Below are 26,360 nucleotides of genomic sequence, written 5' to 3'. Positions count from 1 at the left end.
GTGGAAGCGACCCGAGTGCCCATCGATCCACGAGTGGATTAATAAAATGTGGCGCGTGGACACCACGGAGTGCTATTCGGCTGTGAGAAACGGCGGTGAGAGGGCACCTCCCGTGTTCTCCTGGCCGGAGCTGGAACCCGTTCCAGTAAGCCAAGTATCCCAAGAATGGACCCAGGAGCACCACGTGCGCGTGCTCACCGGCAAATTGGTAGGAACCCATGGACACCTGAGTGGACGTAGAGGAATCACCTTCATCGGGTGGGGGTCGGGCGGGTGGGGGGAGGGGATGGGCATCCACACCCATTAGGAATGGGGTGGGTGCGCACCGACTGGGGGATGGGCGCACTTGAAGCTCTGACCAGAGGGGGGAGGCGGGGAGAGGGCAATGTACCTGACCTTAACATTGGGACCCCCACCATACGCTGCTAAAGCATGAGAGATAAATGAAGAAGACAACAGGGGGGAGGGGGGCACGGGCAATACATGGAACCCTAACACTTGTACTCCCATAATCTGCTTGAAAAGAGAGAGAAAAGAAAATGCAATAATCGAGGTAAGAGGCATGTTTTTTTTTTTTTTTTTTTTTTTGGAGACAGAGTCTCCCTTTGTTGCCCTGGCTAGAGTGAGTGCCATGGCGTCAGCCTAGATCACAGCAACCTCAATCTCCTGGGCTCAAGCAATCCTGCTGCCTCAGCCTCCCAAGTAGCTGGGACTACAGGCATGCGCCACCATGCCCGGCTAATTTTTTTCTATATCTATTAGTTGGCCAATTAATTTCTTTCTATTTATAGTAGAGATGGGGTCTCGCTCTTGCTCAGGCTGGTTTCGAACTCCTGACCTCGAGCAATCCGCCCACCTCGGCCTCCCAGAGTGCTAGGATTACAGGTGTGAGCCAGCACGCCCGGCCAAGAGGCATTTAAAAAAAAAAAAAAATGACTCCGAAAAGAAAAGTAAAAGGAGGCCTGTCGAGCACGTCTGGGTGTGACTGTGCATCCCCCAACATCCGGTGCCACCACCAAAGATTCCTACGTGTAGCCCATAGAACGCCAAAATCAACGGGACGAGTTCTGGTCACAACTCCCTCAAAATGACATCCCGGCCTTCTTCTGCAACTCCCTCCCCTCTCAGACTCTCAAGGTTTCCTCCAGCGTGTCGGTTCCCACAGACCAGACCCTTGGTCTGAGACCCGACAGTCCAGGTGCCACGCCTGCTGCCGCGTGGCGGCGGTGCTGCGGCTTGGGGCAAGAGGAGGCCCCACGGAGCGGGCTGGGGCGCCAGGCACCGCGGCGGGCGCTGAGGGTGGGGGTGACACCCCCCCCCCCGACTGCCGCCGCGCTCTCCGAATGGGGACAGAACAAGAGGCAAAAAAAAAAAAAGCCTACGGCACCCGGTATTCCCAGGCGGTCTCCCATCCAAGTACTAACCAGGCCCGACCCTGCTTAGCTTCCGAGATCAGACGAGATCGGGCGCGTTCAGGGTGGTGTGGCCGTAGACAGCGGAGGGCGCCCCAGCCCCGCTCAAGAAGCCGAGCGTCTCTGCGCTTCCCCGCGCCTCCTCCCGCCCCAGGCCCCGCGCCGGCGCTGACCCACTCGGGGCCGGGCCGGGCTTGTTGAGTTCGCTGGCCGGGTCCCGAGGTCTCCACGGGACTGGGGTGCGGGGCGTGGTTGGCTCGGCGGGGTGGGGGGCTGTCTTCACACACACACAACACACACACACACACACACACACTCACACACACACACACCAGATGCGCCTCCAGCCTCCACGGCTGGACCCGCCAAGGTGGAGACCTCCAGCCGCCCCCCTCTCCTGGCCTCGCCTCCCTCACCTACCCGCCCCCAACCCCAGTGCGCCGCTGCTGACTGCGCATGCGCGGGCGGTCGCCTTTGGCCCCAGGGGCCGCCCTCCAGCACAACCCCTTTCAGCTGCGCCCCCGCCCTGCGTGTGGGCTGCCGCCTATCCGCCCCGGACCAGGGCTGGGGCACAGCGCATAGGGGAGGGGAGCGAGTGTAGGGGCGTCTCTCGGGATGTGTGCCATGGGTGGGGTGTTTTGGGGGGCGCTGGAGAAATCAGTCCCCTCCATCTCCTACCTCTGGAAACCCCCCAAGCCGTTGCAGAACTGCCGGCACCGCTACCGTGGGGGCCGGGACCCTACTCTGTGTCCTCCTGTGGCCCAGTCCAAGGGGCCTGGGCCTGGCCGGGGCCGGATTGGACCCCAACCACCCTGGGGTGTGGACTTGCTAAAACTGGGCGATTAGAGATTTGGTTCCAGCTTCATTGAGGGTCATTTCACTAAGGAAGGCACCGTAAAGACGTTCCTAAGACGTTTGTGAGGGTGGCAACTGAAAGAGAATTTTAAAGCTGACAGAAGAGGCGAGGAAAGGCATAGGAGATTTCCACACCCAGCAAGGAAGCCTTTCCCGAAACGGAAGAAAGAAACGAGCAAACAGAGACACCGGTAGCCCGCCCGGATCAGAGTCTGCTCCTTAGGGCAAGTTCCCTGACCAGATTCACCCGTGGGTCGCGAGCTAGCGGCATTCAGAAGAGCCAGGCCCGCAGCCTACGCAGAAGACACCTGCGCTCGGGTGTCTGTGGCGGCACAATTCACAATTGCAAAGATGTGGAAGCGACCCGAGTGCCCATCGATCCACGAGTGGATTAATAAAATGTGGCGCGTGGACACCACGGAGTGCTATTCGGCTGTGAGAAACGGCGGTGAGAGGGCACCTCCCGTGTTCTCCTGGCCGGAGCTGGAACCCGTTCCAGTAAGCCAAGTATCCCAAGAATGGACACAGGAGCACCACGTGCGCGTGCTCACCGGCAAATTGGTAGGAACCCATGGACACCTGAGTGGACGTAGAGGAATCACCTTCATCGGGTGGGGGTCGGGCGGGTGGGGGGAGGGGATGGGCATCCACACCCATTAGGAATGGGGTGGGTGCGCACCGACTGGGGGATGGGCGCACTTGAAGCTCTGACCAGAGGGGGGAGGCGGGGAGAGGGCAATGTACCTGACCTTAACATTGGGACCCCCACCATACGCTGCTAAAGCATGAGAGATAAATGAAGAAGACAACAGGGGGGAGGGGGGCACGGGCAATACATGGAACCCTAACACTTGTACTCCCATAATCTGCTTGAAAAGAGAGAGAAAAGAAAATGCAATAATCGAGGTAAGAGGCATGTTTTTTTTTTTTTTTTTTTTTTGGAGACAGAGTCTCCCTTTGTTGCCCTGGCTAGAGTGAGTGCCATGGCGTCAGCCTAGCTCACAGCAACCTCAATCTCCTGGGCTCAAGCAATCCTGCTGCCTCAGCCTCCCAAGTAGCTGGGACTACAGGCATGCGCCACCATGCCCGGCTAATTTTTTTCTATATCTATTAGTTGGCCAATTAATTTCTTTCTATTTATAGTAGAGATGGGGTCTCGCTCTTGCTCAGGCTGGTTTCGAACTCCTGACCTCGAGCAATCCGCCCACCTCGGCCTCCCAGAGTGCTAGGATTACAGGTGTGAGCCAGCACGCCCGGCCAAGAGGCATTTTAAAAAAAAAAAAAATGACTCCGAAAAGAAAAGTAAAAGGAGGCCTGTCGAGCACGTCTGGGTGTGACTGTGCATCCCCCAACATCCGGTGCCACCACCAAAGATTCCTACGTGTAGCCCATAGAACGCCAAAATCAACGGGACGAGTTCTGGTCACAACTCCCTCAAAATGACATCCCGGCCTTCTTCTGCAACTCCCTCCCCTCTCAGACTCTCAAGGTTTCCTCCAGCGTGTCGGTTCCCACAGACCAGACCCTTGGTCTGAGACCCGACAGTCCAGGTGCCACGCCTGCTGCCGCGTGGCGGCGGTGCTGCGGCTTGGGGCAAGAGGAGGCCCCACGGAGCGGGCTGGGGCGCCAGGCACCGCGGCGGGCGCTGAGGGTGGGGGTGACACCCCCCCCCCCCGACTGCCGCCGCGCTCTCCGAATGGGGACAGAACAAGAGGCAAAAAAAAAAAAAGCCTACGGCACCCGGTATTCCCAGGCGGTCTCCCATCCAAGTACTAACCAGGCCCGACCCTGCTTAGCTTCCGAGATCAGACGAGATCGGGCGCGTTCAGGGTGGTGTGGCCGTAGACAGCGGAGGGCGCCCCAGCCCCGCTCAAGAAGCCGAGCGTCTCTGCGCTTCCCCGCGCCTCCTCCCGCCCCAGGCCCCGCGCCGGCGCTGACCCACTCGGGGCCGGGCCGGGCTTGTTGAGTTCGCTGGCCGGGTCCCGAGGTCTCCACGGGACTGGGGTGCGGGGCGTGGTGGGCTCGGCGGGGTGGGGGGCTGTCTTCACACACACACAACACACACACACACACACACACTCACACACACACACACCAGATGCGCCTCCAGCCTCCACGGCTGGACCCGCCAAGGTGGAGACCTCCAGCCGCCCCCCTCTCCTGGCCTCGCCTCCCTCACCTACCCGCCCCCAACCCCAGTGCGCCGCTGCTGACTGCGCATGCGCGGGCGGTCGCCTTTGGCCCCAGGGGCCGCCCTCCAGCACAACCCCTTTCAGCTGCGCCCCCGCCCTGCGTGTGGGCTGCCGCCTATCCGCCCCGGACCAGGGCTGGGGCACAGCGCATAGGGGAGGGGAGCGAGTGTAGGGGCGTCTCTCGGGATGTGTGCCATGGGTGGGGTGTTTTGGGGGGCGCTGGAGAAATCAGTCCCCTCCATCTCCTACCTCTGGAAACCCCCCAAGCCGTTGCAGAACTGCCGGCACCGCTACCGTGGGGGCCGGGACCCTACTCTGTGTCCTCCTGTGGCCCAGTCCAAGGGGCCTGGGCCTGGCCGGGGCCGGATTGGACCCCAACCACCCTGGGGTGTGGACTTGCTAAAACTGGGCGATTAGAGATTTGGTTCCAGCTTCATTGAGGGTCATTTCACTAAGGAAGGCACCGTAAAGACGTTCCTAAGACGTTTGTGAGGGTGGCAACTGAAAGAGAATTTTAAAGCTGACAGAAGAGGCGAGGAAAGGCATAGGAGATTTCCACACCCAGCAAGGAAGCCTTTCCCGAAACGGAAGAAAGAAACGAGCAAACAGAGACACCGGTAGCCCGCCCGGATCAGAGTCTGCTCCTTAGGGCAAGTTCCCTGACCAGATTCACCCGTGGGTCGCGAGCTAGCGGCATTCAGAAGAGCCAGGCCCGCAGCCTACGCAGAAGACACCTGCGCTCGGGTGTCTGTGGCGGCACAATTCACAATTGCAAAGATGTGGAAGCGACCCGAGTGCCCATCGATCCACGAGTGGATTAATAAAATGTGGCGCGTGGACACCACGGAGTGCTATTCGGCTGTGAGAAACGGCGGTGAGAGGGCACCTCCCGTGTTCTCCTGGCCGGAGCTGGAACCCGTTCCAGTAAGCCAAGTATCCCAAGAATGGACACAGGAGCACCACGTGCGCGTGCTCACCGGCAAATTGGTAGGAACCCATGGACACCTGAGTGGACGTAGAGGAATCACCTTCATCGGGTGGGGGTCGGGCGGGTGGGGGGAGGGGATGGGCATCCACACCCATTAGGAATGGGGTGGGTGCGCACCGACTGGGGGATGGGCGCACTTGAAGCTCTGACCAGAGGGGGGAGGCGGGGAGAGGGCAATGTACCTGACCTTAACATTGGGACCCCCACCATACGCTGCTAAAGCATGAGAGATAAATGAAGAAGACAACAGGGGGGAGGGGGGCACGGGCAATACATGGAACCCTAACACTTGTACTCCCATAATCTGCTTGAAAAGAGAGAGAAAAGAAAATGCAATAATCGAGGTAAGAGGCATGTTTTTTTTTTTTTTTTTTTTTGGAGACAGAGTCTCCCTTTGTTGCCCTGGCTAGAGTGAGTGCCATGGCGTCAGCCTAGATCACAGCAACCTCAATCTCCTGGGCTCAAGCAATCCTGCTGCCTCAGCCTCCCAAGTAGCTGGGACTACAGGCATGCGCCACCATGCCCGGCTAATTTTTTTCTATATCTATTAGTTGGCCAATTAATTTCTTTCTATTTATAGTAGAGATGGGGTCTCGCTCTTGCTCAGGCTGGTTTCGAACTCCTGACCTCGAGCAATCCGCCCACCTCGGCCTCCCAGAGTGCTAGGATTACAGGTGTGAGCCAGCACGCCCGGCCAAGAGGCATTTTAAAAAAAAAAAAAATGACTCCGAAAAGAAAAGTAAAAGGAGGCCTGTCGAGCACGTCTGGGTGTGACTGTGCATCCCCCAACATCCGGTGCCACCACCAAAGATTCCTACGTGTAGCCCATAGAACGCCAAAATCAACGGGACGAGTTCTGGTCACAACTCCCTCAAAATGACATCCCGGCCTTCTTCTGCAACTCCCTCCCCTCTCAGACTCTCAAGGTTTCCTCCAGCGTGTCGGTTCCCACAGACCAGACCCTTGGTCTGAGACCCGACAGTCCAGGTGCCACGCCTGCTGCCGCGTGGCGGCGGTGCTGCGGCTTGGGGCAAGAGGAGGCCCCACGGAGCGGGCTGGGGCGCCAGGCACCGCGGCGGGCGCTGAGGGTGGGGGTGACACCCCCCCCCCCGACTGCCGCCGCGCTCTCCGAATGGGGACAGAACAAGAGGCAAAAAAAAAAAAAGCCTACGGCACCCGGTATTCCCAGGCGGTCTCCCATCCAAGTACTAACCAGGCCCGACCCTGCTTAGCTTCCGAGATCAGACGAGATCGGGCGCGTTCAGGGTGGTGTGGCCGTAGACAGCGGAGGGCGCCCCAGCCCCGCTCAAGAAGCCGAGCGTCTCTGCGCTTCCCCGCGCCTCCTCCCGCCCCAGGCCCCGCGCCGGCGCTGACCCACTCGGGGCCGGGCCGGGCTTGTTGAGTTCGCTGGCCGGGTCCCGAGGTCTCCACGGGACTGGGGTGCGGGGCGTGGTGGGCTCGGCGGGGTGGGGGGCTGTCTTCACACACACACAACACACACACACACACACACACACTCACACACACACACACCAGATGCGCCTCCAGCCTCCACGGCTGGACCCGCCAAGGTGGAGACCTCCAGCCGCCCCCCTCTCCTGGCCTCGCCTCCCTCACCTACCCGCCCCCAACCCCAGTGCACCGCTGCTGACTGCGCATGCGCGGGCGGTCGCCTTTGGCCCCAGGGGCCGCCCTCCAGCACAACCCCTTTCAGCTGCGCCCCCGCCCTGCGTGTGGGCTGCCGCCTATCCGCCCCGGACCAGGGCTGGGGCACAGCGCGTAGGGGAGGGGAGCGAGTGTAGGGGCGTCTCTCGGGATGTGTGCCATGGGTGGGGTGTTTTGGGGGGCGCTGGAGAAATCAGTCCCCTCCATCTCCTACCTCTGGAAACCCCCCAAGCCGTTGCAGAACTGCCGGCACCGCTACCGTGGGGGCCGGGACCCTACTCTGTGTCCTCCTGTGGCCCAGTCCAAGGGGCCTGGGCCTGGCCGGGGCCGGATTGGACCCCAACCACCCTGGGGTGTGGACTTGCTAAAACTGGGCGATTAGAGATTTGGTTCCAGCTTCATTGAGGGTCATTTCACTAAGGAAGGCACCGTAAAGACGTTCCTAAGACGTTTGTGAGGGTGGCAACTGAAAGAGAATTTTAAAGCTGACAGAAGAGGCGAGGAAAGGCATAGGAGATTTCCACACCCAGCAAGGAAGCCTTTCCCGAAACGGAAGAAAGAAACGAGCAAACAGAGACACCGGTAGCCCGCCCGGATCAGAGTCTGCTCCTTAGGGCAAGTTCCCTGACCAGATTCACCCGTGGGTCGCGAGCTAGCGGCATTCAGAAGAGCCAGGCCCGCAGCCTACGCAGAAGACACCTGCGCTCGGGTGTCTGTGGCGGCACAATTCACAATTGCAAAGATGTGGAAGCGACCCGAGTGCCCATCGATCCACGAGTGGATTAATAAAATGTGGCGCGTGGACACCACGGAGTGCTATTCGGCTGTGAGAAACGGCGGTGAGAGGGCACCTCCCGTGTTCTCCTGGCCGGAGCTGGAACCCGTTCCAGTAAGCCAAGTATCCCAAGAATGGACACAGGAGCACCACGTGCGCGTGCTCACCGGCAAATTGGTAGGAACCCATGGACACCTGAGTGGACGTAGAGGAATCACCTTCATCGGGTGGGGGTCGGGCGGGTGGGGGGAGGGGATGGGCATCCACACCCATTAGGAATGGGGTGGGTGCGCACCGACTGGGGGATGGGCGCACTTGAAGCTCTGACCAGAGGGGGGAGGCGGGGAGAGGGCAATGTACCTGACCTTAACATTGGGACCCCCACCATACGCTGCTAAAGCATGAGAGATAAATGAAGAAGACAACAGGGGGGAGGGGGGCACGGGCAATACATGGAACCCTAACACTTGTACTCCCATAATCTGCTTGAAAAGAGAGAGAAAAGAAAATGCAATAATCGAGGTAAGAGGCATGTTTTTTTTTTTTTTTTTTTTTTTGGAGACAGAGTCTCCCTTTGTTGCCCTGGCTAGAGTGAGTGCCATGGCGTCAGCCTAGCTCACAGCAACCTCAATCTCCTGGGCTCAAGCAATCCTGCTGCCTCAGCCTCCCAAGTAGCTGGGACTACAGGCATGCGCCACCATGCCCGGCTAATTTTTTTCTATATCTATTAGTTGGCCAATTAATTTCTTTCTATTTATAGTAGAGATGGGGTCTCGCTCTTGCTCAGGCTGGTTTCGAACTCCTGACCTCGAGCAATCCGCCCACCTCGGCCTCCCAGAGTGCTAGGATTACAGGTGTGAGCCAGCACGCCCGGCCAAGAGGCATTTTAAAAAAAAAAAAAATGACTCCGAAAAGAAAAGTAAAAGGAGGCCTGTCGAGCACGTCTGGGTGTGACTGTGCATCCCCCAACATCCGGTGCCACCACCAAAGATTCCTACGTGTAGCCCATAGAACGCCAAAATCAACGGGACGAGTTCTGGTCACAACTCCCTCAAAATGACATCCCGGCCTTCTTCTGCAACTCCCTCCCCTCTCAGACTCTCAAGGTTTCCTCCAGCGTGTCGGTTCCCACAGACCAGACCCTTGGTCTGAGACCCGACAGTCCAGGTGCCACGCCTGCTGCCGCGTGGCGGCGGTGCTGCGGCTTGGGGCAAGAGGAGGCCCCACGGAGCGGGCTGGGGCGCCAGGCACCGCGGCGGGCGCTGAGGGTGGGGGTGACACCCCCCCCCCCCCCGACTGCCGCCGCGCTCTCCGAATGGGGACAGAACAAGAGGCAAAAAAAAAAAAAGCCTACGGCACCCGGTATTCCCAGGCGGTCTCCCATCCAAGTACTAACCAGGCCCGACCCTGCTTAGCTTCCGAGATCAGACGAGATCGGGCGCGTTCAGGGTGGTGTGGCCGTAGACAGCGGAGGGCGCCCCAGCCCCGCTCAAGAAGCCGAGCGTCTCTGCGCTTCCCCGCGCCTCCTCCCGCCCCAGGCCCCGCGCCGGCGCTGACCCACTCGGGGCCGGGCCGGGCTTGTTGAGTTCGCTGGCCGGGTCCCGAGGTCTCCACGGGACTGGGGTGCGGGGCGTGGTGGGCTCGGCGGGGTGGGGGGCTGTCTTCACACACACACAACACACACACACACACACACACACTCACACACACACACACCAGATGCGCCTCCAGCCTCCACGGCTGGACCCGCCAAGGTGGAGACCTCCAGCCGCCCCCCTCTCCTGGCCTCGCCTCCCTCACCTACCCGCCCCCAACCCCAGTGCACCGCTGCTGACTGCGCATGCGCGGGCGGTCGCCTTTGGCCCCAGGGGCCGCCCTCCAGCACAACCCCTTTCAGCTGCGCCCCCGCCCTGCCTGTGGGCTGCCGCCTATCCGCCCCGGACCAGGGCTGGGGCACAGCGCGTAGGGGAGGGGAGCGAGTGTAGGGGCGTCTCTCGGGATGTGTGCCATGGGTGGGGTGTTTTGGGGGGCGCTGGAGAAATCAGTCCCCTCCATCTCCTACCTCTGGAAACCCCCCAAGCCGTTGCAGAACTGCCGGCACCGCTACCGTGGGGGCCGGGACCCTACTCTGTGTCCTCCTGTGGCCCAGTCCAAGGGGCCTGGGCCTGGCCGGGGCCGGATTGGACCCCAACCACCCTGGGGTGTGGACTTGCTAAAACTGGGCGATTAGAGATTTGGTTCCAGCTTCATTGAGGGTCATTTCACTAAGGAAGGCACCGTAAAGACGTTCCTAAGACGTTTGTGAGGGTGGCAACTGAAAGAGAATTTTAAAGCTGACAGAAGAGGCGAGGAAAGGCATAGGAGATTTCCACACCCAGCAAGGAAGCCTTTCCCGAAACGGAAGAAAGAAACGAGCAAACAGAGACACCGGTAGCCCGCCCGGATCAGAGTCTGCTCCTTAGGGCAAGTTCCCTGACCAGATTCACCCGTGGGTCGCGAGCTAGCGGCATTCAGAAGAGCCAGGCCCGCAGCCTACGCAGAAGACACCTGCGCTCCGGTGTCTGTGGCGGCACAATTCACAATTGCAAAGATGTGGAAGCGACCCGAGTGCCCATCGATCCACGAGTGGATTAATAAAATGTGGCGCGTGGACACCACGGAGTGCTATTCGGCTGTGAGAAACGGCGGTGAGAGGGCACCTCCCGTGTTCTCCTGGCCGGAGCTGGAACCCGTTCCAGTAAGCCAAGTATCCCAAGAATGGACACAGGAGCACCACGTGCGCGTGCTCACCGGCAAATTGGTAGGAACCCATGGACACCTGAGTGGACGTAGAGGAATCACCTTCATCGGGTGGGGGTCGGGCGGGTGGGGGGAGGGGATGGGCATCCACACCCATTAGGAATGGGGTGGGTGCGCACCGACTGGGGGATGGGCGCACTTGAAGCTCTGACCAGAGGGGGGAGGCGGGGAGAGGGCAATGTACCTGACCTTAACATTGGGACCCCCACCATACGCTGCTAAAGCATGAGAGATAAATGAAGAAGACAACAGGGGGGAGGGGGGCACGGGCAATACATGGAACCCTAACACTTGTACTCCCATAATCTGCTTGAAAAGAGAGAGAAAAGAAAATGCAATAATCGAGGTAAGAGGCATGTTTTTTTTTTTTTTTTTTTTTTGGAGACAGAGTCTCCCTTTGTTGCCCTGGCTAGAGTGAGTGCCATGGCGTCAGCCTAGCTCACAGCAACCTCAATCTCCTGGGCTCAAGCAATCCTGCTGCCTCAGCCTCCCAAGTAGCTGGGACTACAGGCATGCGCCACCATGCCCGGCTAATTTTTTTCTATATCTATTAGTTGGCCAATTAATTTCTTTCTATTTATAGTAGAGATGGGGTCTCGCTCTTGCTCAGGCTGGTTTCGAACTCCTGACCTCGAGCAATCCGCCCACCTCGGCCTCCCAGAGTGCTAGGATTACAGGTGTGAGCCAGCACGCCCGGCCAAGAGGCATTTTAAAAAAAAAAAAAATGACTCCGAAAAGAAAAGTAAAAGGAGGCCTGTCGAGCACGTCTGGGTGTGACTGTGCATCCCCCAACATCCGGTGCCACCACCAAAGATTCCTACGTGTAGCCCATAGAACGCCAAAATCAACGGGACGAGTTCTGGTCACAACTCCCTCAAAATGACATCCCGGCCTTCTTCTGCAACTCCCTCCCCTCTCAGACTCTCAAGGTTTCCTCCAGCGTGTCGGTTCCCACAGACCAGACCCTTGGTCTGAGACCCGACAGTCCAGGTGCCACGCCTGCTGCCGCGTGGCGGCGGTGCTGCGGCTTGGGGCAAGAGGAGGCCCCACGGAGCGGGCTGGGGCGCCAGGCACCGCGGCGGGCGCTGAGGGTGGGGGTGACACCCCCCCCCCGACTGCCGCCGCGCTCTCCGAATGGGGACAGAACAAGAGGCAAAAAAAAAAAAAGCCTACGGCACCCGGTATTCCCAGGCGGTCTCCCATCCAAGTACTAACCAGGCCCGACCCTGCTTAGCTTCCGAGATCAGACGAGATCGGGCGCGTTCAGGGTGGTGTGGCCGTAGACAGCGGAGGGCGCCCCAGCCCCGCTCAAGAAGCCGAGCGTCTCTGCGCTTCCCCGCGCCTCCTCCCGCCCCAGGCCCCGCGCCGGCGCTGACCCACTCGGGGCCGGGCCGGGCTTGTTGAGTTCGCTGGCCGGGTCCCGAGGTCTCCACGGGACTGGGGTGCGGGGCGTGGTGGGCTCGGCGGGGTGGGGGGCTGTCTTCACACACACACAACACACACACACACACACACACACTCACACACACACACACCAGATGCGCCTCCAGCCTCCACGGCTGGACCCGCCAAGGTGGAGACCTCCAGCCGCCCCCCTCTCCTGGCCTCGCCTCCCTCACCTACCCGCCCCCAACCCCAGTGCGCCGCTGCTGACTGCGCATGCGCGGGCGGTCGCCTTTGGCCCCAGGGGCCGCCCTCCAGCACAACCCCTTTCAGCTGCGCCCCCGCCCTGCGTGTGGGCTGCCGCCTATCCGCCCCGGACCAGGGCTGGGGCACAGCGCATAGGGGAGGGGAGCGAGTGTAGGGGCGTCTCTCGGGATGTGTGCCATGGGTGGGGTGTTTTGGGGGGCGCTGGAGAAATCAGTCCCCTCCATCTCCTACCTCTGGAAACCCCCCAAGCCGTTGCAGAACTGCCGGCACCGCTACCGTGGGGGCCGGGACCCTACTCTGTGTCCTCCTGTGGCCCAGTCCAAGGGGCCTGGGCCTGGCCGGGGCCGGATTGGACCCCAACCACCCTGGGGTGTGGACTTGCTAAAACTGGGCGATTAGAGATTTGGTTCCAGCTTCATTGAGGGTCATTTCACTAAGGAAGGCACCGTAAAGACGTTCCTAAGACGTTTGTGAGGGTGGCAACTGAAAGAGAATTTTAAAGCTGACAGAAGAGGCGAGGAAAGGCATAGGAGATTTCCACACCCAGCAAGGAAGCCTTTCCCGAAACGGAAGAAAGAAACGAGCAAACAGAGACACCGGTAGCCCGCCCGGATCAGAGTCTGCTCCTTAGGGCAAGTTCCCTGACCAGATTCACCCGTGGGTCGCGAGCTAGCGGCATTCAGAAGAGCCAGGCCCGCAGCCTACGCAGAAGACACCTGCGCTCCGGTGTCTGTGGCGGCACAATTCACAATTGCAAAGATGTGGAAGCGACCCGAGTGCCCATCGATCCACGAGTGGATTAATAAAATGTGGCGCGTGGACACCACGGAGTGCTATTCGGCTGTGAGAAACGGCGGTGAGAGGGCACCTCCCGTGTTCTCCTGGCCGGAGCTGGAACCCGTTCCAGTAAGCCAAGTATCCCAAGAATGGACACAGGAGCACCACGTGCGCGTGCTCACCGGCAAATTGGTAGGAACCCATGGACACCTGAGTGGACGTAGAGGAATCACCTTCATCGGGTGGGGGTCGGGCGGGTGGGGGGAGGGGATGGGCATCCACACCCATTAGGAATGGGGTGGGTGCGCACCGACTGGGGGATGGGCGCACTTGAAGCTCTGACCAGAGGGGGGAGGCGGGGAGAGGGCAATGTACCTGACCTTAACATTGGGACCCCCACCATACGCTGCTAAAGCATGAGAGATAAATGAAGAAGACAACAGGGGGGAGGGGGGCACGGGCAATACATGGAACCCTAACACTTGTACTCCCATAATCTGCTTGAAAAGAGAGAGAAAAGAAAATGCAATAATCGAGGTAAGAGGCATGTTTTTTTTTTTTTTTTTTTTTTGGAGACAGAGTCTCCCTTTGTTGCCCTGGCTAGAGTGAGTGCCATGGCGTCAGCCTAGATCACAGCAACCTCAATCTCCTGGGCTCAAGCAATCCTGCTGCCTCAGCCTCCCAAGTAGCTGGGACTACAGGCATGCGCCACCATGCCCGGCTAATTTTTTTCTATATCTATTAGTTGGCCAATTAATTTCTTTCTATTTATAGTAGAGATGGGGTCTCGCTCTTGCTCAGGCTGGTTTCGAACTCCTGACCTCGAGCAATCCGCCCACCTCGGCCTCCCAGAGTGCTAGGATTACAGGTGTGAGCCAGCACGCCCGGCCAAGAGGCATTTTAAAAAAAAAAAAAATGACTCCGAAAAGAAAAGTAAAAGGAGGCCTGTCGAGCACGTCTGGGTGTGACTGTGCATCCCCCAACATCCGGTGCCACCACCAAAGATTCCTACGTGTAGCCCATAGAACGCCAAAATCAACGGGACGAGTTCTGGTCACAACTCCCTCAAAATGACATCCCGGCCTTCTTCTGCAACTCCCTCCCCTCTCAGACTCTCAAGGTTTCCTCCAGCGTGTCGGTTCCCACAGACCAGACCCTTGGTCTGAGACCCGACAGTCCAGGTGCCACGCCTGCTGCCGCGTGGCGGCGGTGCTGCGGCTTGGGGCAAGAGGAGGCCCCACGGAGCGGGCTGGGGCGCCAGGCACCGCGGCGGGCGCTGAGGGTGGGGGTGACACCCCCCCCCCGACTGCCGCCGCGCTCTCCGAATGGGGACAGAACAAGAGGCAAAAAAAAAAAAAGCCTACGGCACCCGGTATTCCCAGGCGGTCTCCCATCCAAGTACTAACCAGGCCCGACCCTGCTTAGCTTCCGAGATCAGACGAGATCGGGCGCGTTCAGGGTGGTGTGGCCGTAGACAGCGGAGGGCGCCCCAGCCCCGCTCAAGAAGCCGAGCGTCTCTGCGCTTCCCCGCGCCTCCTCCCGCCCCAGGCCCCGCGCCGGCGCTGACCCACTCGGGGCCGGGCCGGGCTTGTTGAGTTCGCTGGCCGGGTCCCGAGGTCTCCACGGGACTGGGGTGCGGGGCGTGGTGGGCTCGGCGGGGTGGGGGGCTGTCTTCACACACACACAACACACACACACACACACACACTCACACACACACACACCAGATGCGCCTCCAGCCTCCACGGCTGGACCCGCCAAGGTGGAGACCTCCAGCCGCCCCCCTCTCCTGGCCTCGCCTCCCTCACCTACCCGCCCCCAACCCCAGTGCACCGCTGCTGACTGCGCATGCGCGGGCGGTCGCCTTTGGCCCCAGGGGCCGCCCTCCAGCACAACCCCTTTCAGCTGCGCCCCCGCCCTGCGTGTGGGCTGCCGCCTATCCGCCCCGGACCAGGGCTGGGGCACAGCGCGTAGGGGAGGGGAGCGAGTGTAGGGGCGTCTCTCGGGATGTGTGCCATGGGTGGGGTGTTTTGGGGGGCGCTGGAGAAATCAGTCCCCTCCATCTCCTACCTCTGGAAACCCCCCAAGCCGTTGCAGAACTGCCGGCACCGCTACCGTGGGGGCCGGGACCCTACTCTGTGTCCTCCTGTGGCCCAGTCCAAGGGGCCTGGGCCTGGCCGGGGCCGGATTGGACCCCAACCACCCTGGGGTGTGGACTTGCTAAAACTGGGCGATTAGAGATTTGGTTCCAGCTTCATTGAGGGTCATTTCACTAAGGAAGGCACCGTAAAGACGTTCCTAAGACGTTTGTGAGGGTGGCAACTGAAAGAGAATTTTAAAGCTGACAGAAGAGGCGAGGAAAGGCATAGGAGATTTCCACACCCAGCAAGGAAGCCTTTCCCGAAACGGAAGAAAGAAACGAGCAAACAGAGACACCGGTAGCCCGCCCGGATCAGAGTCTGCTCCTTAGGGCAAGTTCCCTGACCAGATTCACCCGTGGGTCGCGAGCTAGCGGCATTCAGAAGAGCCAGGCCCGCAGCCTACGCAGAAGACACCTGCGCTCGGGTGTCTGTGGCGGCACAATTCACAATTGCAAAGATGTGGAAGCGACCCGAGTGCCCATCGATCCACGAGTGGATTAATAAAATGTGGCGCGTGTACACCACGGAGTGCTATTCGGCTGTGAGAAACGGCGGTGAGAGGGCACCTCCCGTGTTCTCCTGGCCGGAGCTGGAACCCGTTCCAGTAAGCCAAGTATCCCAAGAATGGACACAGGAGCACCACGTGCGCGTGCTCACCGGCAAATTGGTAGGAACCCATGGACACCTGAGTGGACGTAGAGGAATCACCTTCATCGGGTGGGGGTCGGGCGGGTGGGGGGAGGGGATGGGCATCCACACCCATTAGGAATGGGGTGGGTGCGCACCGACTGGGGGATGGGCGCACTTGAAGCTCTGACCAGAGGGGGGAGGCGGGGAGAGGGCAATGTACCTGACCTTAACATTGGGACCCCCACCATACGCTGCTAAAGCATGAGAGATAAATGAAGAAGACAACAGGGGGGAGGGGGGCACGGGCAATACATGGAACCCTAACACTTGTACTCCCATAATCTGCTTGAAAAGAGAGAGAAAAGAAAATGCAATAATCGAGGTAAGAGGCATGTTTTTTTTTTTTTTTTTTTTTTTTGGAGACAGAGTCTCCCTTTGTTGCCCTGGCTAGAGTGAGTGCCATGGCGTCAGCCTAGCTCACAGCAACCTCAATCTCCTGGGCTCAAGCAATCCTGCTGCCTCAGCCTCCCAAGTAGCTGGGACTACAGGCATGCGCCACCATGCCCGGCTAATTTTTTTCTATATCTATTAGTTGGCCAATTAATTTCTTTCTATTTATAGTAGAGATGGGGTCTCGCTCTTGCTCAGGCTGGTTTCGAACTCCTGACCTCGAGCAATCCGCCCACCTCGGCCTCCCAGAGTGCTAGGATTACAGGTGTGAGCCAGCACGCCCGGCCAAGAGGCATTTTAAAAAAAAAAAAAATGACTCCGAAAAGAAAAGTAAAAGGAGGCCTGTCGAGCACGTCTGGGTGTGACTGTGCATCCCCCAACATCCGGTGCCACCACCAAAGATTCCTACGTGTAGCCCATAGAACGCCAAAATCAACGGGACGAGTTCTGGTCACAACTCCCTCAAAATGACATCCCGGCCTTCTTCTGCAACTCCCTCCCCTCTCAGACTCTCAAGGTTTCCTCCAGCGTGTCGGTTCCCACAGACCAGACCCTTGGTCTGAGACCCGACAGTCCAGGTGCCACGCCTGCTGCCGCGTGGCGGCGGTGCTGCGGCTTGGGGCAAGAGGAGGCCCCACGGAGCGGGCTGGGGCGCCAGGCACCGCGGGCGGGCGCTGAGGGTGGGGGTGACACCCCCCCCCCCGACTGCCGCCGCGCTCTCCGAATGGGGACAGAACAAGAGGCAAAAAAAAAGAAGCCTACGGCACCCGGTATTCCCAGGCGGTCTCCCATCCAAGTACTAACCAGGCCCGACCCTGCTTAGCTTCCGAGATCAGACGAGATCGGGCGCGTTCAGGGTGGTGTGGCCGTAGACAGCGGAGGGCGCCCCAGCCCCGCTCAAGAAGCCGAGCGTCTCTGCGCTTCCCCGCGCCTCCTCCCGCCCCAGGCCCCGCGCCGGCGCTGACCCACTCGGGGCCGGGCCGGGCTTGTTGAGTTCGCTGGCCGGGTCCCGAGGTCTCCACGGGACTGGGGTGCGGGGCGTGGTGGGCTCGGCGGGGTGGGGGGCTGTCTTCACACACACACAACACACACACACACACACACACACTCACACACACACACACCAGATGCGCCTCCAGCCTCCACGGCTGGACCCGCCAAGGTGGAGACCTCCAGCCGCCCCCCTCTCCTGGCCTCGCCTCCCTCACCTACCCGCCCCCAACCCCAGTGCGCCGCTGCTGACTGCGCATGCGCGGGCGGTCGCCTTTGGCCCCAGGGGCCGCCCTCCAGCACAACCCCTTTCAGCTGCGCCCCCGCCCTGCGTGTGGGCTGCCGCCTATCCGCCCCGGACCAGGGCTGGGGCACAGCGCATAGGGGAGGGGAGCGAGTGTAGGGGCGTCTCTCGGGATGTGTGCCATGGGTGGGGTGTTTTGGGGGGCGCTGGAGAAATCAGTCCCCTCCATCTCCTACCTCTGGAAACCCCCCAAGCCGTTGCAGAACTGCCGGCACCGCTACCGTGGGGGCCGGGACCCTACTCTGTGTCCTCCTGTGGCCCAGTCCAAGGGGCCTGGGCCTGGCCGGGGCCGGATTGGACCCCAACCACCCTGGGGTGTGGACTTGCTAAAACTGGGCGATTAGAGATTTGGTTCCAGCTTCATTGAGGGTCATTTCACTAAGGAAGGCACCGTAAAGACGTTCCTAAGACGTTTGTGAGGGTGGCAACTGAAAGAGAATTTTAAAGCTGACAGAAGAGGCGAGGAAAGGCATAGGAGATTTCCACACCCAGCAAGGAAGCCTTTCCCGAAACGGAAGAAAGAAACGAGCAAACAGAGACACCGGTAGCCCGCCCGGATCAGAGTCTGCTCCTTAGGGCAAGTTCCCTGACCAGATTCACCCGTGGGTCGCGAGCTAGCGGCATTCAGAAGAGCCAGGCCCGCAGCCTACGCAGAAGACACCTGCGCTCGGGTGTCTGTGGCGGCACAATTCACAATTGCAAAGATGTGGAAGCGACCCGAGTGCCCATCGATCCACGAGTGGATTAATAAAATGTGGCGCGTGGACACCACGGAGTGCTATTCGGCTGTGAGAAACGGCGGTGAGAGGGCACCTCCCGTGTTCTCCTGGCCGGAGCTGGAACCCGTTCCAGTAAGCCAAGTATCCCAAGAATGGACACAGGAGCACCACGTGCGCGTGCTCACCGGCAAATTGGTAGGAACCCATGGACACCTGAGTGGACGTAGAGGAATCACCTTCATCGGGTGGGGGTCGGGCGGGTGGGGGGAGGGGATGGGCATCCACACCCATTAGGAATGGGGTGGGTGCGCACCGACTGGGGGATGGGCGCACTTGAAGCTCTGACCAGAGGGGGGAGGCGGGGAGAGGGCAATGTACCTGACCTTAACATTGGGACCCCCACCATACGCTGCTAAAGCATGAGAGATAAATGAAGAAGACAACAGGGGGGAGGGGGGCACGGGCAATACATGGAACCCTAACACTTGTACTCCCATAATCTGCTTGAAAAGAGAGAGAAAAGAAAATGCAATAATCGAGGTAAGAGGCATGTTTTTTTTTTTTTTTTTTTTTTGGAGACAGAGTCTCCCTTTGTTGCCCTGGCTAGAGTGAGTGCCATGGCGTCAGCCTAGCTCACAGCAACCTCAATCTCCTGGGCTCAAGCAATCCTGCTGCCTCAGCCTCCCAAGTAGCTGGGACTACAGGCATGCGCCACCATGCCCGGCTAATTTTTTTCTATATCTATTAGTTGGCCAATTAATTTCTTTCTATTTATAGTAGAGATGGGGTCTCGCTCTTGCTCAGGCTGGTTTCGAACTCCTGACCTCGAGCAATCCGCCCACCTCGGCCTCCCAGAGTGCTAGGATTACAGGTGTGAGCCAGCACGCCCGGCCAAGAGGCATTTTAAAAAAAAAAAAAATGACTCCGAAAAGAAAAGTAAAAGGAGGCCTGTCGAGCACGTCTGGGTGTGACTGTGCATCCCCCAACATCCGGTGCCACCACCAAAGATTCCTACGTGTAGCCCATAGAACGCCAAAATCAACGGGACGAGTTCTGGTCACAACTCCCTCAAAATGACATCCCGGCCTTCTTCTGCAACTCCCTCCCCTCTCAGACTCTCAAGGTTTCCTCCAGCGTGTCGGTTCCCACAGACCAGACCCTTGGTCTGAGACCCGACAGTCCAGGTGCCACGCCTGCTGCCGCGTGGCGGCGGTGCTGCGGCTTGGGGCAAGAGGAGGCCCCACGGAGCGGGCTGGGGCGCCAGGCACCGCGGCGGGCGCTGAGGGTGGGGGTGACACCCCCCCCCCCCCGACTGCCGCCGCGCTCTCCGAATGGGGACAGAACAAGAGGCAAAAAAAAAAAAAGCCTACGGCACCCGGTATTCCCAGGCGGTCTCCCATCCAAGTACTAACCAGGCCCGACCCTGCTTAGCTTCCGAGATCAGACGAGATCGGGCGCGTTCAGGGTGGTGTGGCCGTAGACAGCGGAGGGCGCCCCAGCCCCGCTCAAGAAGCCGAGCGTCTCTGCGCTTCCCCGCGCCTCCTCCCGCCCCAGGCCCCGCGCCGGCGCTGACCCACTCGGGGCCGGGCCGGGCTTGTTGAGTTCGCTGGCCGGGTCCCGAGGTCTCCACGGGACTGGGGTGCGGGGCGTGGTGGGCTCGGCGGGGTGGGGGGCTGTCTTCACACACACACAACACACACACACACACACACACTCACACACACACACACCAGATGCGCCTCCAGCCTCCACGGCTGGACCCGCCAAGGTGGAGACCTCCAGCCGCCCCCCTCTCCTGGCCTCGCCTCCCTCACCTACCCGCCCCCAACCCCAGTGCGCCGCTGCTGACTGCGCATGCGCGGGCGGTCGCCTTTGGCCCCAGGGGCCGCCCTCCAGCACAACCCCTTTCAGCTGCGCCCCCGCCCTGCGTGTGGGCTGCCGCCTATCCGCCCCGGACCAGGGCTGGGGCACAGCGCATAGGGGAGGGGAGCGAGTGTAGGGGCGTCTCTCGGGATGTGTGCCATGGGTGGGGTGTTTTGGGGGGCGCTGGAGAAATCAGTCCCCTCCATCTCCTACCTCTGGAAACCCCCCAAGCCGTTGCAGAACTGCCGGCACCGCTACCGTGGGGGCCGGGACCCTACTCTGTGTCCTCCTGTGGCCCAGTCCAAGGGGCCTGGGCCTGGCCGGGGCCGGATTGGACCCCAACCACCCTGGGGTGTGGACTTGCTAAAACTGGGCGATTAGAGATTTGGTTCCAGCTTCATTGAGGGTCATTTCACTAAGGAAGGCACCGTAAAGACGTTCCTAAGACGTTTGTGAGGGTGGCAACTGAAAGAGAATTTTAAAGCTGACAGAAGAGGCGAGGAAAGGCATAGGAGATTTCCACACCCAGCAAGGAAGCCTTTCCCGAAACGGAAGAAAGAAACGAGCAAACAGAGACACCGGTAGCCCGCCCGGATCAGAGTCTGCTCCTTAGGGCAAGTTCCCTGACCAGATTCACCCGTGGGTCGCGAGCTAGCGGCATTCAGAAGAGCCAGGCCCGCAGCCTACGCAGAAGACACCTGCGCTCGGGTGTCTGTGGCGGCACAATTCACAATTGCAAAGATGTGGAAGCGACCCGAGTGCCCATCGATCCACGAGTGGATTAATAAAATGTGGCGCGTGGACACCACGGAGTGCTATTCGGCTGTGAGAAACGGCGGTGAGAGGGCACCTCCCGTGTTCTCCTGGCCGGAGCTGGAACCCGTTCCAGTAAGCCAAGTATCCCAAGAATGGACACAGGAGCACCACGTGCGCGTGCTCACCGGCAAATTGGTAGGAACCCATGGACACCTGAGTGGACGTAGAGGAATCACCTTCATCGGGTGGGGGTCGGGCGGGTGGGGGGAGGGGATGGGCATCCACACCCATTAGGAATGGGGTGGGTGCGCACCGACTGGGGGATGGGCGCACTTGAAGCTCTGACCAGAGGGGGGAGGCGGGGAGAGGGCAATGTACCTGACCTTAACATTGGGACCCCCACCATACGCTGCTAAAGCATGAGAGATAAATGAAGAAGACAACAGGGGGGAGGGGGGCACGGGCAATACATGGAACCCTAACACTTGTACTCCCATAATCTGCTTGAAAAGAGAGAGAAAAGAAAATGCAATAATCGAGGTAAGAGGCATGTTTTTTTTTTTTTTTTTTTTTTGGAGACAGAGTCTCCCTTTGTTGCCCTGGCTAGAGTGAGTGCCATGGCGTCAGCCTAGATCACAGCAACCTCAATCTCCTGGGCTCAAGCAATCCTGCTGCCTCAGCCTCCCAAGTAGCTGGGACTACAGGCATGCGCCACCATGCCCGGCTAATTTTTTTCTATATCTATTAGTTGGCCAATTAATTTCTTTCTATTTATAGTAGAGATGGGGTCTCGCTCTTGCTCAGGCTGGTTTCGAACTCCTGACCTCGAGCAATCCGCCCACCTCGGCCTCCCAGAGTGCTAGGATTACAGGTGTGAGCCAGCACGCCCGGCCAAGAGGCATTTTAAAAAAAAAAAAAATGACTCCGAAAAGAAAAGTAAAAGGAGGCCTGTCGAGCACGTCTGGGTGTGACTGTGCATCCCCCAACATCCGGTGCCACCACCAAAGATTCCTACGTGTAGCCCATAGAACGCCAAAATCAACGGGACGAGTTCTGGTCACAACTCCCTCAAAATGACATCCCGGCCTTCTTCTGCAACTCCCTCCCCTCTCAGACTCTCAAGGTTTCCTCCAGCGTGTCGGTTCCCACAGACCAGACCCTTGGTCTGAGACCCGACAGTCCAGGTGCCACGCCTGCTGCCGCGTGGCGGCGGTGCTGCGGCTTGGGGCAAGAGGAGGCCCCACGGAGCGGGCTGGGGCGCCAGGCACCGCGGCGGGCGCTGAGGGTGGGGGTGACACCCCCCCCCCGACTGCCGCCGCGCTCTCCGAATGGGGACAGAACAAGAGGCAAAAAAAAAAAAAGCCTACGGCACCCGGTATTCCCAGGCGGTCTCCCATCCAAGTACTAACCAGGCCCGACCCTGCTTAGCTTCCGAGATCAGACGAGATCGGGCGCGTTCAGGGTGGTGTGGCCGTAGACAGCGGAGGGCGCCCCAGCCCCGCTCAAGAAGCCGAGCGTCTCTGCGCTTCCCCGCGCCTCCTCCCGCCCCAGGCCCCGCGCCGGCGCTGACCCACTCGGGGCCGGGCCGGGCTTGTTGAGTTCGCTGGCCGGGTCCCGAGGTCTCCACGGGACTGGGGTGCGGGGCGTGGTGGGCTCGGCGGGGTGGGGGGCTGTCTTCACACACACACAACACACACACACACACACACACACTCACACACACACACACCAGATGCGCCTCCAGCCTCCACGGCTGGACCCGCCAAGGTGGAGACCTCCAGCCGCCCCCCTCTCCTGGCCTCGCCTCCCTCACCTACCCGCCCCCAACCCCAGTGCACCGCTGCTGACTGCGCATGCGCGGGCGGTCGCCTTTGGCCCCAGGGGCCGCCCTCCAGCACAACCCCTTTCAGCTGCGCCCCCGCCCTGCGTGTGGGCTGCCGCCTATCCGCCCCGGACCAGGGCTGGGGCACAGCGCGTAGGGGAGGGGAGCGAGTGTAGGGGCGTCTCTCGGGATGTGTGCCATGGGTGGGGTGTTTTGGGGGGCGCTGGAGAAATCAGTCCCCTCCATCTCCTACCTCTGGAAACCCCCCAAGCCGTTGCAGAACTGCCGGCACCGCTACCGTGGGGGCCGGGACCCTACTCTGTGTCCTCCTGTGGCCCAGTCCAAGGGGCCTGGGCCTGGCCGGGGCCGGATTGGACCCCAACCACCCTGGGGTGTGGACTTGCTAAAACTGGGCGATTAGAGATTTGGTTCCAGCTTCATTGAGGGTCATTTCACTAAGGAAGGCACCGTAAAGACGTTCCTAAGACGTTTGTGAGGGTGGCAACTGAAAGAGAATTTTAAAGCTGACAGAAGAGGCGAGGAAAGGCATAGGAGATTTCCACACCCAGCAAGGAAGCCTTTCCCGAAACGGAAGAAAGAAACGAGCAAACAGAGACACCGGTAGCCCGCCCGGATCAGAGTCTGCTCCTTAGGGCAAGTTCCCTGACCAGATTCACCCGTGGGTCGCGAGCTAGCGGCATTCAGAAGAGCCAGGCCCGCAGCCTACGCAGAAGACACCTGCGCTCCGGTGTCTGTGGCGGCACAATTCACAATTGCAAAGATGTGGAAGCGACCCGAGTGCCCATCGATCCACGAGTGGATTAATAAAATGTGGCGCGTGGACACCACGGAGTGCTATTCGGCTGTGAGAAACGGCGGTGAGAGGGCACCTCCCGTGTTCTCCTGGCCGGAGCTGGAACCCGTTCCAGTAAGCCAAGTATCCCAAGAATGGACACAGGAGCACCACGTGCGCGTGCTCACCGGCAAATTGGTAGGAACCCATGGACACCTGAGTGGACGTAGAGGAATCACCTTCATCGGGTGGGGGTCGGGCGGGTGGGGGGAGGGGATGGGCATCCACACCCATTAGGAATGGGGTGGGTGCGCACCGACTGGGGGATGGGCGCACTTGAAGCTCTGACCAGAGGGGGGAGGCGGGGAGAGGGCAATGTACCTGACCTTAACATTGGGACCCCCACCATACGCTGCTAAAGCATGAGAGATAAATGAAGAAGACAACAGGGGGGAGGGGGGCACGGGCAATACATGGAACCCTAACACTTGTACTCCCATAATCTGCTTGAAAAGAGAGAGAAAAGAAAATGCAATAATCGAGGTAAGAGGCATGTTTTTTTTTTTTTTTTTTTTTTTGGAGACAGAGTCTCCCTTTGTTGCCCTGGCTAGAGTGAGTGCCATGGCGTCAGCCTAGCTCACAGCAACCTCAATCTCCTGGGCTCAAGCAATCCTGCTGCCTCAGCCTCCCAAGTAGCTGGGACTACAGGCATGCGCCACCATGCCCGGCTAATTTTTTTCTATATCTATTAGTTGGCCAATTAATTTCTTTCTATTTATAGTAGAGATGGGGTCTCGCTCTTGCTCAGGCTGGTTTCGAACTCCTGACCTCGAGCAATCCGCCCACCTCGGCCTCCCAGAGTGCTAGGATTACAGGTGTGAGCCAGCACGCCCGGCCAAGAGGCATTTTAAAAAAAAAAAAAATGACTCCGAAAAGAAAAGTAAAAGGAGGCCTGTCGAGCACGTCTGGGTGTGACTGTGCATCCCCCAACATCCGGTGCCACCACCAAAGATTCCTACGTGTAGCCCATAGAACGCCAAAATCAACGGGACGAGTTCTGGTCACAACTCCCTCAAAATGACATCCCGGCCTTCTTCTGCAACTCCCTCCCCTCTCAGACTCTCAAGGTTTCCTCCAGCGTGTCGGTTCCCACAGACCAGACCCTTGGTCTGAGACCCGACAGTCCAGGTGCCACGCCTGCTGCCGCGTGGCGGCGGTGCTGCGGCTTGGGGCAAGAGGAGGCCCCACGGAGCGGGCTGGGGCGCCAGGCACCGCGGCGGGCGCTGAGGGTGGGGGTGACACCCCCCCCCGACTGCCGCCGCGCTCTCCGAATGGGGACAGAACAAGAGGCAAAAAAAAAAAAAGCCTACGGCACCCGGTATTCCCAGGCGGTCTCCCATCCAAGTACTAACCAGGCCCGACCCTGCTTAGCTTCCGAGATCAGACGAGATCGGGCGCGTTCAGGGTGGTGTGGCCGTAGACAGCGGAGGGCGCCCCAGCCCCGCTCAAGAAGCCGAGCGTCTCTGCGCTTCCCCGCGCCTCCTCCCGCCCCAGGCCCCGCGCCGGCGCTGACCCACTCGGGGCCGGGCCGGGCTTGTTGAGTTCGCTGGCCGGGTCCCGAGGTCTCCACGGGACTGGGGTGCGGGGCGTGGTGGGCTCGGCGGGGTGGGGGGCTGTCTTCACACACACACAACACACACACACACACACACACACTCACACACACACACACCAGATGCGCCTCCAGCCTCCACGGCTGGACCCGCCAAGGTGGAGACCTCCAGCCGCCCCCCTCTCCTGGCCTCGCCTCCCTCACCTACCCGCCCCCAACCCCAGTGCGCCGCTGCTGACTGCGCATGCGCGGGCGGTCGCCTTTGGCCCCAGGGGCCGCCCTCCAGCACAACCCCTTTCAGCTGCGCCCCCGCCCTGCGTGTGGGCTGCCGCCTATCCGCCCCGGACCAGGGCTGGGGCACAGCGCATAGGGGAGGGGAGCGAGTGTAGGGGCGTCTCTCGGGATGTGTGCCATGGGTGGGGTGTTTTGGGGGGCGCTGGAGAAATCAGTCCCCTCCATCTCCTACCTCTGGAAACCCCCCAAGCCGTTGCAGAACTGCCGGCACCGCTACCGTGGGGGCCGGGACCCTACTCTGTGTCCTCCTGTGGCCCAGTCCAAGGGGCCTGGGCCTGGCCGGGGCCGGATTGGACCCCAACCACCCTGGGGTGTGGACTTGCTAAAACTGGGCGATTAGAGATTTGGTTCCAGCTTCATTGAGGGTCATTTCACTAAGGAAGGCACCGTAAAGACGTTCCTAAGACGTTTGTGAGGGTGGCAACTGAAAGAGAATTTTAAAGCTGACAGAAGAGGCGAGGAAAGGCATAGGAGATTTCCACACCCAGCAAGGAAGCCTTTCCCGAAACGGAAGAAAGAAACGAGCAAACAGAGACACCGGTAGCCCGCCCGGATCAGAGTCTGCTCCTTAGGGCAAGTTCCCTGACCAGATTCACCCGTGGGTCGCGAGCTAGCGGCATTCAGAAGAGCCAGGCCCGCAGCCTACGCAGAAGACACCTGCGCTCCGGTGTCTGTGGCGGCACAATTCACAATTGCAAAGATGTGGAAGCGACCCGAGTGCCCATCGATCCACGAGTGGATTAATAAAATGTGGCGCGTGGACACCACGGAGTGCTATTCGGCTGTGAGAAACGGCGGTGAGAGGGCACCTCCCGTGTTCTCCTGGCCGGAGCTGGAACCCGTTCCAGTAAGCCAAGTATCCCAAGAATGGAC

At 60.0% G+C, this 26,360-nt stretch overlaps 10 non-coding genes across 10 annotated transcripts; all 10 read right to left on the bottom strand.

The window, feature by feature from the left end:
• Positions 1–1,375: 1,375 nt before the first annotated feature.
• LOC142868193 (5S ribosomal RNA) lies at positions 1,376–1,494 on the bottom strand. The gene has a single exon (XR_012917278.1). It is a non-coding gene; the product is annotated as a 5S ribosomal RNA (ribosomal RNA).
• A 2,501-nt stretch (positions 1,495–3,995) lies between these two features.
• Positions 3,996–4,114, bottom strand: LOC142868192 (5S ribosomal RNA). Its single transcript, XR_012917277.1, has one exon. It is a non-coding gene; the product is annotated as a 5S ribosomal RNA (ribosomal RNA).
• A 2,497-nt stretch (positions 4,115–6,611) lies between these two features.
• LOC142868191 (5S ribosomal RNA) lies at positions 6,612–6,730 on the bottom strand. The gene has a single exon (XR_012917276.1). It is a non-coding gene; the product is annotated as a 5S ribosomal RNA (ribosomal RNA).
• A 2,504-nt stretch (positions 6,731–9,234) lies between these two features.
• Positions 9,235–9,353, bottom strand: LOC142868190 (5S ribosomal RNA). Its single transcript, XR_012917275.1, has one exon. It is a non-coding gene; the product is annotated as a 5S ribosomal RNA (ribosomal RNA).
• A 2,499-nt stretch (positions 9,354–11,852) lies between these two features.
• On the bottom strand, positions 11,853–11,971 carry LOC142868189 (5S ribosomal RNA). Its single transcript, XR_012917274.1, has one exon. It is a non-coding gene; the product is annotated as a 5S ribosomal RNA (ribosomal RNA).
• Positions 11,972–14,470: 2,499 nt separating this feature from the next.
• Positions 14,471–14,589, bottom strand: LOC142868187 (5S ribosomal RNA). The gene has a single exon (XR_012917272.1). It is a non-coding gene; the product is annotated as a 5S ribosomal RNA (ribosomal RNA).
• A 2,500-nt stretch (positions 14,590–17,089) lies between these two features.
• LOC142868186 (5S ribosomal RNA) lies at positions 17,090–17,208 on the bottom strand. Its single transcript, XR_012917271.1, has one exon. It is a non-coding gene; the product is annotated as a 5S ribosomal RNA (ribosomal RNA).
• A 2,502-nt stretch (positions 17,209–19,710) lies between these two features.
• LOC142868185 (5S ribosomal RNA) lies at positions 19,711–19,829 on the bottom strand. The gene has a single exon (XR_012917270.1). It is a non-coding gene; the product is annotated as a 5S ribosomal RNA (ribosomal RNA).
• Positions 19,830–22,326: 2,497 nt separating this feature from the next.
• Positions 22,327–22,445, bottom strand: LOC142868184 (5S ribosomal RNA). Its single transcript, XR_012917269.1, has one exon. It is a non-coding gene; the product is annotated as a 5S ribosomal RNA (ribosomal RNA).
• A 2,499-nt stretch (positions 22,446–24,944) lies between these two features.
• On the bottom strand, positions 24,945–25,063 carry LOC142868183 (5S ribosomal RNA). Its single transcript, XR_012917268.1, has one exon. It is a non-coding gene; the product is annotated as a 5S ribosomal RNA (ribosomal RNA).
• Positions 25,064–26,360: the final 1,297 nt, after the last annotated feature.

This window comes from Microcebus murinus, unplaced genomic scaffold, assembly GCF_040939455.1.
Source record: "Microcebus murinus isolate Inina unplaced genomic scaffold, M.murinus_Inina_mat1.0 scaf028_hap2_Mmur4.0, whole genome shotgun sequence".
Taxonomy (NCBI): Eukaryota; Metazoa; Chordata; class Mammalia; order Primates; family Cheirogaleidae; genus Microcebus; species Microcebus murinus.
This window is presented reverse-complemented; position numbering and strand designations above follow the sequence as displayed.